This window comes from Centrocercus urophasianus, unplaced genomic scaffold (assembly GCF_019232065.1).
Source record: "Centrocercus urophasianus isolate 14NV4802_14NV808 unplaced genomic scaffold, USGS_Curo_1.0 seq_11, whole genome shotgun sequence".
In the NCBI taxonomy this organism is placed as follows: Eukaryota; Metazoa; Chordata; class Aves; order Galliformes; family Phasianidae; genus Centrocercus; species Centrocercus urophasianus.
This window is the reverse complement of record NW_024884253.1, coordinates 37,664,437-37,677,682: the sequence shown is the minus strand read 5'-3', so window position 1 is coordinate 37,677,682 and position 13,246 is coordinate 37,664,437.

Here is a 13,246-nt window from a genome sequence, read left to right as displayed (position 1 = left end):
ATGTTGTCTAATTCCTATAAACAAGGAAGTTTATATAAGCAGATATTTGGATTGAAGAAATTATGCAGGAGTTCATTTGGCCCATGTTTCTAGAAAACTGTTTTTTTTCTGTTAGTTTGTTTGTTGTTTTCATTTTACAGCTATGGCACAAGATATGTTGTCCACATTTGCAGAACAGTGTTCAAAAAACTTAATGGTCTTCCTGTTCACATCCGTACATGATTTGTGTCAGTTACTGTCCTGGATCAGTAACAACAAAGAAATAATTTGTAAGCTAAGGGGTGTAGGCTTACCTATGAGGTTGCAGCTCATCACAGCCCCTGCTACACTACTCACTGTATCCCCTGGAACAGCACAGAAAAGGAGATTCAAGAGGCAGAATTGACCTGAGACAGAATTTTGGGGTGTACCCATCTGGAAACCCAGGCCATAAGTCACCCCAGCTCCCAGCATACTACCTGCAGCAAGATCCCTCATCAGAGACTGCCCTGAGACAGACTTGTACACTTCTGGACTATGTCCACTCCTTCCATATTTAGATTTTAATGTGTAGCCTATCTTTTCAAAAACTAGAAAAAGTATAATTACATATGATCTAAGTCAGCAATTTAGGAACTTGTGTTTTTTCCTTTCTTTTTTGTTAAAAAAAAAAAAAAATCATATCCCCTTTTATATTAGCCTACAAACTCCCTCCACCCACAAGCTTTCTATTAACATAAACTTGAAATTTAAGATGCAGAAACTCTTCCTTTAATACATTTTATTAATTATATTTAAATTAATAGAATCCTTAAACTAAATATATACTACTCACTTTGTGCCTATATGAAGATGGATTGTGAAAAGAAAATACTATTTATTGACATATTGAATTTACTTTTCTCCCTTGCCCTGGCAAGCTATAGCATTCAGTGCTTTTTTTTTTTTTTTTTCTTTCATTTTTATTCCAGAATGAAGTGGAAACAAAACAATCATTTTCTTCTAGCTTTCAGAGTCTCAATTCACTGAATTAGTCATTGACCTCAGTTAATGGAATAAAGTAGAAAGATTATTCTCTGCATCTCCAAAAGAGGCTGTACCTATCAAACATTCTTAATTACACATTTAAATTATTCTGTAGGAGTACACTAATTTAAGCTAAGTTTTAAATCACTTTAAAAAAATCTGACTGTTCCGTGTGCTCTTGCATTCATTACTCATTCTGAGGAGGTTTTTTATATTCATTGATGAGATCAGGCGTGGGTTCTGGCAGAATCCTCTTTCAGAGCTTTGCAGCTTCGGAATTTGCACTGTAGGAGAATAAGAAAAATATGTTAAAAGTGTAATCTAAGCATCATCAAAATTGTGAATAGGATTCTGGTCTTGAAGACTGGTTTAGGTTTTTGCTCTTTTTATGCATACATGCAAAATGAGATTTGTGCATAGTGTTTTGCATGTTCATGATTTAACTGTGAAGGTACAAGTTTCTGCAAGTAGCCTGTCTGTTGTTTCATCTAATACATAACCTGAGTCAATGAAGTCTTACTGGTATGGCTCCATTTTCGTGGAACCATTCAGAGAAGGATCAGTGGTGGTGTTTCATTCTGATGTCTTCACTGAATTGAGCTGTTAGCATTTTGATGAAAACTGTGGTGTAGGTGGCACATCAAACTATAGATTAACTAGTTTTATCCATTTGTCATTTCAAACATTGCCTTAGCCTTAGAACTCTACATTTTAGTCTTCTGAAGTTTTCCTGCTTTTTCCAGGTAAAGATACCTGGATTTACTCACTCAAATTATTAATCCATAGCAAGGGTCTAGTAGAGAACTTTTATGTCATTAGATGTTCAGCAACTTGTTGTAAGCTGAGTGTTAGCTGTAGGATTTGGGGAACAAAAGTGTAGTTGACATCTGCCTCGAATGGCTATGCACTTCAGCTTTCCACTTTCTGATGTTTTGTTACTTCCAGGTCACTTTGCTGTTATCTATTTCCCTTTCCTTTTGAGCTGACGCATGATACTGGTTATCTTTGTTGTTGCAGCTGTTTAATTTTTTAGTTCCTTCTTTCATATAAGTATTGAATCTGTATAGGCTCTTAGTGCTAGCTTTCACTAGATTACACAGTTGGGGATCCTGTTCTGCTTTATAAACCCTCTGGAAGAACACCCCGTTTCATCCACGTTTATCTTTGAACTTACCTTTTCAGATCAGTTCTGCTCATTAATTTTACCTTTGGAAATTTAGGTGAAAGGATGCAATAGGTTTACATACATCCTCTTATCTGACCAAAGTACACCCACTCTGAATGTGAGACAAACATTGCTGGTGGTCACTAAACAGCCATAAATTTAAATTAGTGAATTAGTTAAACTAGATTTGTCTGCAGAAGAAGGGTTGTTGTTTTGTTTTGTTTTGTTTTTTTTTTTCCAGCTTGCTTAGTATTTTTGAAAGACAGAGAGGGAGAACCTTTAACCGTAAGCTTTACGGTTACTTTTTTCCTAATGATAGCATTACAATAAAAATAATCTCCAATTGCAGTATAGAGTGGCTAGAGTATTGCTCAGGCATACTCAAAAAAAACAAGTAATCTGTGTTGACACAGGAAGTAGCAATTAAATGGAGGCAATTAAAGGAAATCACAGTGCACTCTTGCAGATGTAAGGAGTAAGCTCAGCAGTGTGCTTAACATAATTAGAAAGAGAGAAGAAGAAAAGTGAGACACAAGTGAGAGGAAGCCAGATCCATAAATGGAATTAGTGTGAAAGACTTTGCACTCCTCAGTGTCAGATGACCACACAAAATGCTGGAAGAACCTGGTGAGATTATTTAGTCATTACTCTCTAGCTGTATTTATGAAGTCCTCTGGAGTCCTCTCATGAGATGCACCAGGGATGTTCGTGTTTTTAAGCCATCCTGCTGTGGCAATTTGTCCATACAGACATTTTGTCTTATTTCTCTGAAGCAATATGTATTTTCAATATTTAGTAGAAATAAATCGATCCCACTTATCAAATACATGCATAGCTCTAGCTGCAAGGTCTGAGCTATAGGGCTTAGGCCAGTGATTCTTGGTACACCTGTGGTGTTACCAAAGAGAAGTGTTGTGTTCTTTCTCAAACCCAAATGAGCAATTGATTTACATCTTGTTCTAACCATGTCTGTGTTTTTAAGTTTATTCTGTCCAGGCTTATGTTTGTTGAAGCCAATATGCAACAGGAGTATTTGTGTAGGCACAGTAACAGCATTATCCTTGCATGAAGTTTGTCTTAGAAAGCACTGCTGCTCAGTCCTTTCCCTACAGACGGTCTATAGGATGCATAGCCAGCAACAGTATGAAGTACATTAGCCTCTCACTTGAATAATACATTCTAGAATTACCTATTTCATGGATGCTGTGGTTTACTTGTGGCAGCACTATACTGTAGTTCTGAAAAAGCAACACTAGGGGACATCATTAGTCTTCACATTTTTTTTTCTAGCTGAAAGAAAGGTTTTGCTCTGAAAGCTGGAGAGCTTGAAACGTACAAATTGTGAAGTATATTTGGGAACCAGTCCTCTCTCTATGCATGGTTTTGTAAGTTTTTGCACCTCCTTTTTTGAATTTTTTAAATTATATGTATATTCTCAGGAAACAGAGTAGGACAGCAATCCCAGAACAGACAAGGGAATGAATATGTTAAAACCAACAAAGTGGTCTAACAACCTGCATGTTAGCCCTATGTGTATTTTGTATTTCTTAGTTGTTTTTTTCCACTATCTAATCTAGCAAGAATTAATTTTCTGTTTTAGTATTTTTCACTGAAGTTAGATATTAGGAATTACTACTGAGTTGTGTCTAGCATGTAGAATGCTGCTCAGGCAGTGTTTCAGGAAAGACTTTTATCTTTTGTTTCTTTTACAGTCCAGTGAGTATAAAGTTGGCTGAAAGTCATTTACTATATGCAAGAGGGCATATCCTTGAGTATTTCTAACATTCTAACAAAAAACCAAAAAGTTCAGAGGTCTAATATGGCATTACCTCAAAATGTTTTACTATCAGTACATAGATAGATGTATCTAGATAAACAGAGACATAATTTCACAAAATACTAAGGTTGTATTGCACAGGTCCAGGGTTATGTTCTACTTCAAAATTACTATATTGAAAGATCAAAAATAACTTTTATAATGAAAAAAAATCTTTGAACAATTTCTTTTTTTAAAAGCAGTATTTTATATGGGATAAACATCTCTGGCATGGTATTTTAGAGCAAATAAACTGCTATTCAGATTTATAGAATTACTTGTTTTCTTTATAGAAAATGCATTAAAACACTTTCAGAACTCCAAGCTATTTGAATTTCACTAGTTACTTGATAAGGCAATAGACAGGATAATAAATAAGGCACACGGATGTGTGATTTTGTCGGGTTCCAAATGTTGTTTGCATTTGCCATATGGACCTCTCTGAAGGGCATGGTGAGACTTTTAGTCTTTTATATTCATCTTATTCATTAGCCAGAAATCTATAAACACTGCTGGTTATTTACATCTTGATAAATTCAGGAAGAGTGGTTAAAGGTTGAGAAAAGTGCTGTTGAGCAGGTTAAAGCTTTTATTTCCCTTACCTGCTGAAAATCTGCATCTGCCTTATCTGAGAACAGCAAGTTTATTTTTGCTTGCACTAACTTCCAAATAAATACTTAAAAGTATGTTCTTAAGAGGCTTATTTTTTTTAACTTTTAAATTTTATGAACACTGAAATCTCTTCAACTGAGAATACTGCAGCGATGTTATGAGGATGAGCAGATGAATATGGATCTGCTCATCATAAACATTTAAGTCATTGCAACATGTATCCACTCTAGTGTAGATCAAATGTAAGATGCTGATTTATTTATTTTGCATTCTGAAGCGACTTGAATCTGATTTGTAAACATCAAAAGTTTAGTTTAACAACTTTATATCCTTACAAGATTATAAAATGGCACAATTAAGATTGATTACATATCTGAGTTATATATTTGCATACATAAAAGGTATTTTTTTAAAAAAGGAAAATCCTTACTTTTTTTTTTTTCATCTGCCTTCTATTAATATATATTTTTGTTAATTAATTACCCTTATGTCACTAGAGGTTATTTAACTACAATATATTTTGCTATATTTACAAAGTAAATAGGCAATATGCATTTGGCAGCAACCTTACATTCAAGAATAGATATCTTGGCTTTGAATGCCCTGAGTTAAGTCTGTCATTTCACAGTCTGGTGCCATAACTAGAGGCTAATTCCAAAGGAGATAAATACATTAACGACATCTCAGGGTATCAAAGCTTATTTTAATCCTGTTTCCTTATGGACAAGTAAGCACAACCCTACACTTTTCTCAGAATATCTTGTGTGCTATGTGAGTGTTGTGAAATGAAACCTGAGTTTGATCACATGGTTGTGGCAAGTACGCATTTAAGTAAAAATAAGAGTTTTATATGAGCTTTCAGTTCTTTGTTGTTAAATTTTGTTTGATTTTTAATAATGCCTTAGTATTTTTCCCCACTAGATTTACTTATCTCTCCTGCTTGATTGTATTGAGATACTTTGATGGTGCCTTTTTCTAGCCCACATTTTTCCATTTCCCTTCAAGCTCAGATACAAATGGGACCTTTGCAGTAAGTATCCTTTCCTTCAACCATCATTTGCAATACTGCATTTTTCAAAGCTGTGGGTTTCTTCTCCATTTCTTGTTTCCTCACTCGCCAATGTTTAGCTGATAATTTCATATCTGATTAACTATGGAGAGAGAAGAAAATATTCAGATTTTAGATATAACTTCAGGAATTAGTCCAGGGATTATTGGTAGTTTGATTTTTTTTTTTTTTTTTTTTTTTTTTTTGTTGCTTGTGTTTGGGAAAAATTAGATTAGGAAAAAATAGCATTTCATTCTTCTGTGTAAACACCCAACAGTGCAGAAAGTTTCTTTGGACACTAGATGACAGCGAAAGATTGCAGCAGATCTCTTTTTAAAGTAAAGCATAACTGGAAATTTATTCAGTAAGATTGTGTTATCACTGTTGATAAGCCACTGATAATATTTATGGAGTTAGATACTTTGCAGTACAGAAGTTTCTATTACAGAATCTACAGAAGCTTAGCCTTCACCTGTCACATATGGTGAAATATTATCCTGAGTCTGAATTCTACACTGACAGTAGAGTTTTTGCTTAAACTCTGGGTATTTATGAAAGACACTACTTTTGAGTAGAGTGAGCCTATGCTAGTAAGATATCTGCTTTTAAGTTCTTGTCGTGTAGTTTTTCATCCATGTTTCATTGTGTATGTAAGGAAAGAAAACCTAATATTTGCCTTAATGGCAGTCTCACCATAAAAGACTTAGAAAGCTAGATTAAAATAGGTACTTCACTTATGAATTAACATATAGCAAATCTCTGTAGTCTCTCTCAAGATATTTTGATTGGCAAATTCCTGTTACCAGCAATAAAGCAAGCAATAATAATAGGTGAGTAAAAGTAGATTTCTGCAGAGGAGCAAAATAAAAACAGTCAATAGTTTAAAAAAAAAAAAAAAAAAAAAAAGCAACCAACAAAGTGGCAAAACATTCATGTGTCAAAGGGAAGAAAAAGAAATAGAGTAGATATAAAAGAAACTGTTCAAAAAAAAAAAAATAAATTGTGAAGTTATATAAGTGCATAGAAATGGATTCCAGGATGCTGTATTTTTGATGGTTGGAATAGCCTACCAGTCCTCTTTCAGTTAAATGAACTGAGGATCAATTCTGAGATACCATTCCAGCTCTCCTCTCTTTTCTCTGTCTTGTTAAAATTTACAGAAGATGGAAGGTTCACAAGATATGGAAATACACAAACAGCCTATTTTGAACATTCTGTGCACATAACCCATGCACAAAACTGCTTAAGTCTGAGATAGACTAACTATAAGCATAGTATGTGGGTTAGCAGTAAGGCATGCCTAAAGGGATGGTACAGGTGCTCAGGCAAGCATCACTCAAACCGAACAAGCATCACTTCTGTGACTGATATATTTAGCTGATAAATCAACACTGCCAAAACACGTCACTTGTCAATGATTGGCATCAAGTAGTTAAGTCATACCTTAGCTGAAGGCAGTGTTGAATCCATTTTCAGTAGTTCTGAGAAGGCACTTATTGCTTTCATTGACCTTATCAGTTTGACCGTGTGTAGCCATTTATTATTCTCCTGGGATAAAACAGAAGTCGTCTCTGCTTAAACTGATCATAGATTTACAGGATAACTTAGCTTAGAAGGGATTTCAGGAGACCAAACAGTTCCCACTTCCCTAGCCTACCTCTTACAGGATCCATTTTAGTGTTGTACAAGGTTGCTCAATGCCTTGTCTTGTCAATGTTTGAAGCCTTCAAGGATGGATTTCAAAACACCTTTGGTCAGTATGTCTCAGAGCTTAACCACTCTAGTTTTGATATTTATTTTAAACAGTCAACATTTCCCTTGCTGCAGCTTATTCCTTTTGTTTCTCATTGTATAGACCTTGCAGAGAAGCTTGAGTAAGTCTTTTATAGCCTACTTTTACACACAAAAGGAGTCTACAGAGCTTTTTTCCTTCATTGTTAATCTCTTCTTTTCCATGCTGAACTAAGCTACTTTCTCTAGTACCTCCTCATATTTTATACTAAAGCCCCCTAACCATCTCAGAGCCTTTCTGCTGGATGTCCTCCAGTTTCTTGATCTTTCTTTCACACTGGAAAGTGAGAGAGTCCAGACAAAGACATGATAGGTCAAACTCACTCTGAGATGCTTACTGGAAGGGAATCATCATTCTCTTGACCTTTCAATAGACTCTTGCTGATGAATTTATATCAGTAACACAGGGGTACTGCAACCTCACCTAACTTGTTCTCAACCAGAATCACAGGGTAGTTTCTCTAGGGCTGCTGCATCAGTCAGGGCCCAGCCTTTACTGCCACATGCAATTATTTTATCCCACAAGTTTGAACTCCCTTTTATCATTGCTGACCTTCCCATGATTTCTCCTAGCCTGTTCCTTAAGACTGACAAAGTTCCTCTGACAGGCAGATGCTTCTGCCAGCATATTGCCTGCTCCCTTCAATTTGGTATAACCTGCAAGCTCACTGTATACATCTCATCATTCAGGTCATAAGTGGAGATCCGCTTTGCCTACTCCAGAATTCTGGGGGAAGGAATTTGTCACAAGCCACAACTGGGCTGCAAGCCAAAAACTATATTTTGAGCCTTCTAACCCAGTTAATTTTTCATCAGTCTTAACATACATCCGTCTACACACTCTCCCTGCAGCTTGTCTATAAGGTTACCATACCAGAGGATTTTTGAAAGCCCTGCCAAAGTCAGCATAAGATAAATTCACTGTTTTTTCTTTATTCACAGAGCCAGTCATTTCTCCATGGAAGAGAAGTTTGACCAGCAATGCTATGCTCTGTCAAGTTATAAAGTTATGCTGGCTGGTTCTGTTGCTCAAAAATGCTCTCAGAATTTGAGTCTTATCAGCTGTTCTGCTTATGAAGAAGCTGAACTATTTCTGGTAGTTTCTTAGTGATACCAGGTAAAGTATTCACAGATAGACCAATCATATACAGAAAAACTCACCCACCTGGTTAGAAGTGCTCACAAGCCCTGCAGCATCCCCTCTCAGGGAGCTGCCTAGGCTCAGGAAATACTCTCTCCTTAGTGGCTGGCCCTTATGTGAGCCCAGTGTGGTTCCACCCTGTGTCCATCCCTTCTGGTCATCTGAGGAGCACAGGTGCAAACAGTTTACCTGTGCTCCTGGGCCATCCACACCCCTTCACCAGTTGCTCAATCACCAGTTCAAGCTGTGACCTAACACTTCCATTACACCAGTGTACCCTCTCCAGCTGTCCACATTGAAAGCTAGAAAAATAGCGATCTTCCTGCTTCCTCAAAATTCAATTTACAGATTACTTTTAAAACCATATGACTACTTTGCTCCTTCTGTAGGATTTGCTGTTTGCAATTAAATATTCTTTCAGTACTGTGTAACCTAGAAAAAAATATGAAAGTCTTTCGCAGCCCTCCAGTATTCTCAAATAAAGGTTTTAATTGTTATGATTGTGTTGGTGATGGCAGAATTTATAAAACTACTCATTTGAATTAGCTAAAAAGAAAATCTAGGTGATAAAAAAATCTAAGCATATACAAAATAAATCACATTAAAGAGTAGCATTTGTGTTGGTCATTGCACATCCTTTACTAGATAGCAGTAATAAAGCCAAATCATTTATTAAGGAATTAAGCAGCAGAAAATGTCTGCATTTGTTTAAATAAATTTGCTCTGAAAATAGGAAATGCTGTCTCATTCTCAAATCATATTCTGGGTGGTGGAAGAAAAGTAAACTGTGCAAAAAGAAATCAGGCTTCTCTCCAACTTGTGTATAAAAAACAGAATCTGACCAGATCATGAAGATCAATGGAAGTGGGATGTCTGATCATAGAACACCAGTGTTTGTTTAGTTGGTTTTCATAAATAGAGATTATTGAAGATTACACCATTAAAATGAAAGACTATTTCTAGATTTAGAGACAAACTACATCCACAGTTCTAACCACTTGCATTATAGTTTAGCAAACGTGGTAAAGCAAATTTCAGGATCTGTGAATTAGCATGTAAAACATCTATTTAAACCAAGACAGCTGCTTGTGGTCTAGCATATAAAACCCTTGTTCCAAGCCAGGTGCTCAGCAATGAAGCTACACCACAAGCTAGATTTATATTAGCAATAAGTGGTTGTTAACCCAAACAACCCTATAACAAAACAGTAGCAGCTAAGAACAGCTCAGGCTTCTGAAAGTAGCAGTCCTGTGGGGGATGAGACCACAGTAATGGAAAAACAAAAAAATATCATGTGGGTATATGAAGTAAAGGCAGGTTCTCGAATTAGAGCCAAAGTCTTGATATAGAAAGCTAATGGGATTTATGAATAAAAGTTGAAAAAATTGCTTGAGCTAGTGGAATGCCTAGAATGATGGGGAACTTCATTTTTTATATTCCATGCAAAATCCTTTTACAAGCATGCTTTGTCTTCACTCCAGATATTCATTCTGCTATTGCTAAATGTAGACAAGGCTCAGATCAGTGGAGAACAACTTCTTAGTGCTGAAAGCCATGCTCAAATTGTTTAGAGATGTCAAAAGAGGGAGCAGTTGATTAAGAGTAGTTGATTAAAAAGAGCTTCTACATTTTTAATAAGAAATATGTCGTCATAACAATGAGCTAACTAGTGACATATTCATATGTTTTCTGGGTGTCCACTCATATGTCTGGTGAGCTTGTGGGGATTGTATAGCTTCAAGTTAGTAGAGGCAGAAAGGAACTAGCTTAGCTTCTTTCTCCATCTTTTACTTGGTGTTGCTACAATACCAGGATGTTGCTGGTAGCTTGAAATATGCAGTCTTAGAGACATTTCAATAATTGTATCAAACAGTAGGAAAAACAAAACCTACAGAGAAGCTGCCAAAACTAAACAAAGGCAAAATATTGTATCAAGCAACAGAAAATTAAGGCGTTAAAAACATCTCATGGGGTTATTATTTATTTCTGTAAAAGGGTGGAACAGTATCTATTCAACCATAATATTTGTCCAAAAACATGCTTAGTAGAGAAACCAATGTCAACAATATTAACATCTTTTTTACTAAAGATATGGAAAGCAAACTACTGAGATATCTTTTCTCTTTTTCCTTTTTTTTTTTTTTTTTTTTTTTCTAAAAAAGAAAGTTGTGTATGAGAAATGTGGGTAGAAGTAGAGTAAGGGAACAGATACCTAGGAAATTTTTGATAATTATGTGGAACATTTAATGTGATTTCCAAATGCTCAGATCAGGGGATAGTTTATGCTGGCTGCTTCTACTGGGATAAGAAATGATGAAGTAATTTGCACTTGTAACTTTCACACTAACATCTTATTAAATAGCTCACAGCCCTCAAGGACTGTTTCAGAAAGGTTAAGCAGCCTCACAAGCACTGGTACCCAGATCATCATGACAGGAAAAAAAAAAAAGTCATATGTTTAGACTTACATTGCTTTGAAAAGCCCTATCAGTTACTGCTCCAGTATTACTGCTTCAGCTTCACAACTACAATGGATTGTGGAATGGTGTGTTAAACAGGGAAAAGAGACATGTTAAAAATAGCCTTTTTTTCATGAGTGGTTTACTTATCAGCCATTAATTTCCCCTTCCAGTTCACCGTATATAAATAAGACTGCAGGACAGGAGCAAGGATCACACTGGGAAGCAGCTCACTCTAGTCTTGTCATTGAAAGAAACAAGCAAATAGCTGTACTTAGAAGTCAGAGCACAATTCGGCATCTGAAGTTTCAAGGAATTGGAAATCCTGCATGTAAGAACAGACTCAGTTCTGGTACCTTATTTTCAATCTGCTGATTTTCACTTCGTTTTTTTCACTGCTTGAGATTCAGCTATGTAATTTGATCAACTTATTCACTCTCTCAGAACGTGATCAGAGGGAAATCCATGAGTGACTGAAGAAATGGAAGTTCAATTTCACAGAAATTTCCAATACTAACTACCTTTATTTTCATTCCACATCATATCCTTCTGTAGCTCAACCAGAAGGTAAGACTACGGCACTAAGAAGCCAGCTGTGTTGGATAGTTGGCTAGATGAATCTAATCGACCTTTTGGGAGACAGTGTGAGTGAACTACCGAAGTTGACTTAGTCATATTGATTAATATTGATACAACCTTAATTTGAAGCACATTTTGAGTAAATATATTGCAACATCATTTTTTCAGAGGAATTCCACTGAAATGCTTCTTTTCCCGTGAAACTGTTTACAATTAAACTCTCCCCTGCATTTTAAGAGAATAACTTATCAGAGATCTTAGGGCAGAGAGGAGAAATTGTCTCTCTTCTTACCAGAAAAACATGATTGAAACATAGCATTGTATTAGATCCAAAATCATCCCACATTTTCAGCTTTTTCCCTATTAGCAACTGGCAAAGAGCAAAGAAAAGACCCAAGATCACTGGGAACAAAACATACCCTTCATTTTGGCATCTAACAATCTCATCCAAGCCAACTGGGCTCCCAGACAGACTCACAGCTGTTATTATTTACTTGGGAAGCCAAAACTGGTGTTTGGAGAATGATGTTAGAAAAAAAAATTAATCAGCATTCATTAATTTTCTGTGTAGCTCTGTTACTGGAAATTGTGTGATATTGTATCACAAACGCCTACACTACAAATCTTGTTTTGCATACAATGTTTTGCACTGTTCTCTTACATAACGTGTCTAGTAAACACTGAGTTAATTCTCAGCTCTTATCACAGAAGAGTAGTGATAAATGAAAGGACTAAAACTATTAAGCATATTTTTCTCCCCAACTCCCATACATTAGGTAGTAGAATATTTAATGTCTGATATTTCTACAGACCTGAATACAAGTCCTGTAACCGTGCCCGAGTACAAAGGCAGAGGTGAGCATGTGTCTCATAGAGAATACCTCACAATACTTAAGGTAGATGCCTCAAAATCATACTGTGGTGAGTACAAATCCTTTATTGTTTACAGGATCATCTTGTCTTCTGGCATTATGTCTGTAACAGGCACAAAGCATTTCTTGTTTTGTAAGAAAAAGTATTATGCTCTCCTTTGCATTATAGAAAGAAAGGAAGCATGTGGTATAGTATTCATTATATTAGGGAAATTGAGATCAAATAAATTCACCTTGTAGTGGAAAAGTGATTAGATCTGTGATAGTAACCACTTCTGATTAGTTTTCTTTCAGAATATTTCTTAAAAATTAATCAAAATGTAACCTAAGCTTGCAGCTACTTCCTCTCTCCCCACAAAAGGTCAGAAGAGAGAGAATGGGAAGAACAAGTACCAAAACTCATGTGTCAAGACAAAGACCATTTAATAAGTGACAGAGGGCAAAAAAATAAATGATGCAAAGGCCAACACAGCAGCTCCAACAGGCAGATCAGTGCCCAGCCAGCAAGCAAGTCACCTTAGATACCCCAAGTCGACACCCCCTTTTTCTTCTAATGCAGTTTTTATTGCTGAACATCATGCTGTTTGGCATCAAAACTGACCCCTTGGTCTGTTTTGTTTATCTGGCTGTGTCTACTGCTCTAGCCCAGTCAGACCCAGCACAGACACTTCAGTGTGTGTGTAAAAACAGTCTTTGATAACCCCATTTTGACAGCATAAATGAAGACAAGAAGCAGCTGTTCCAAACAGCACCACAAT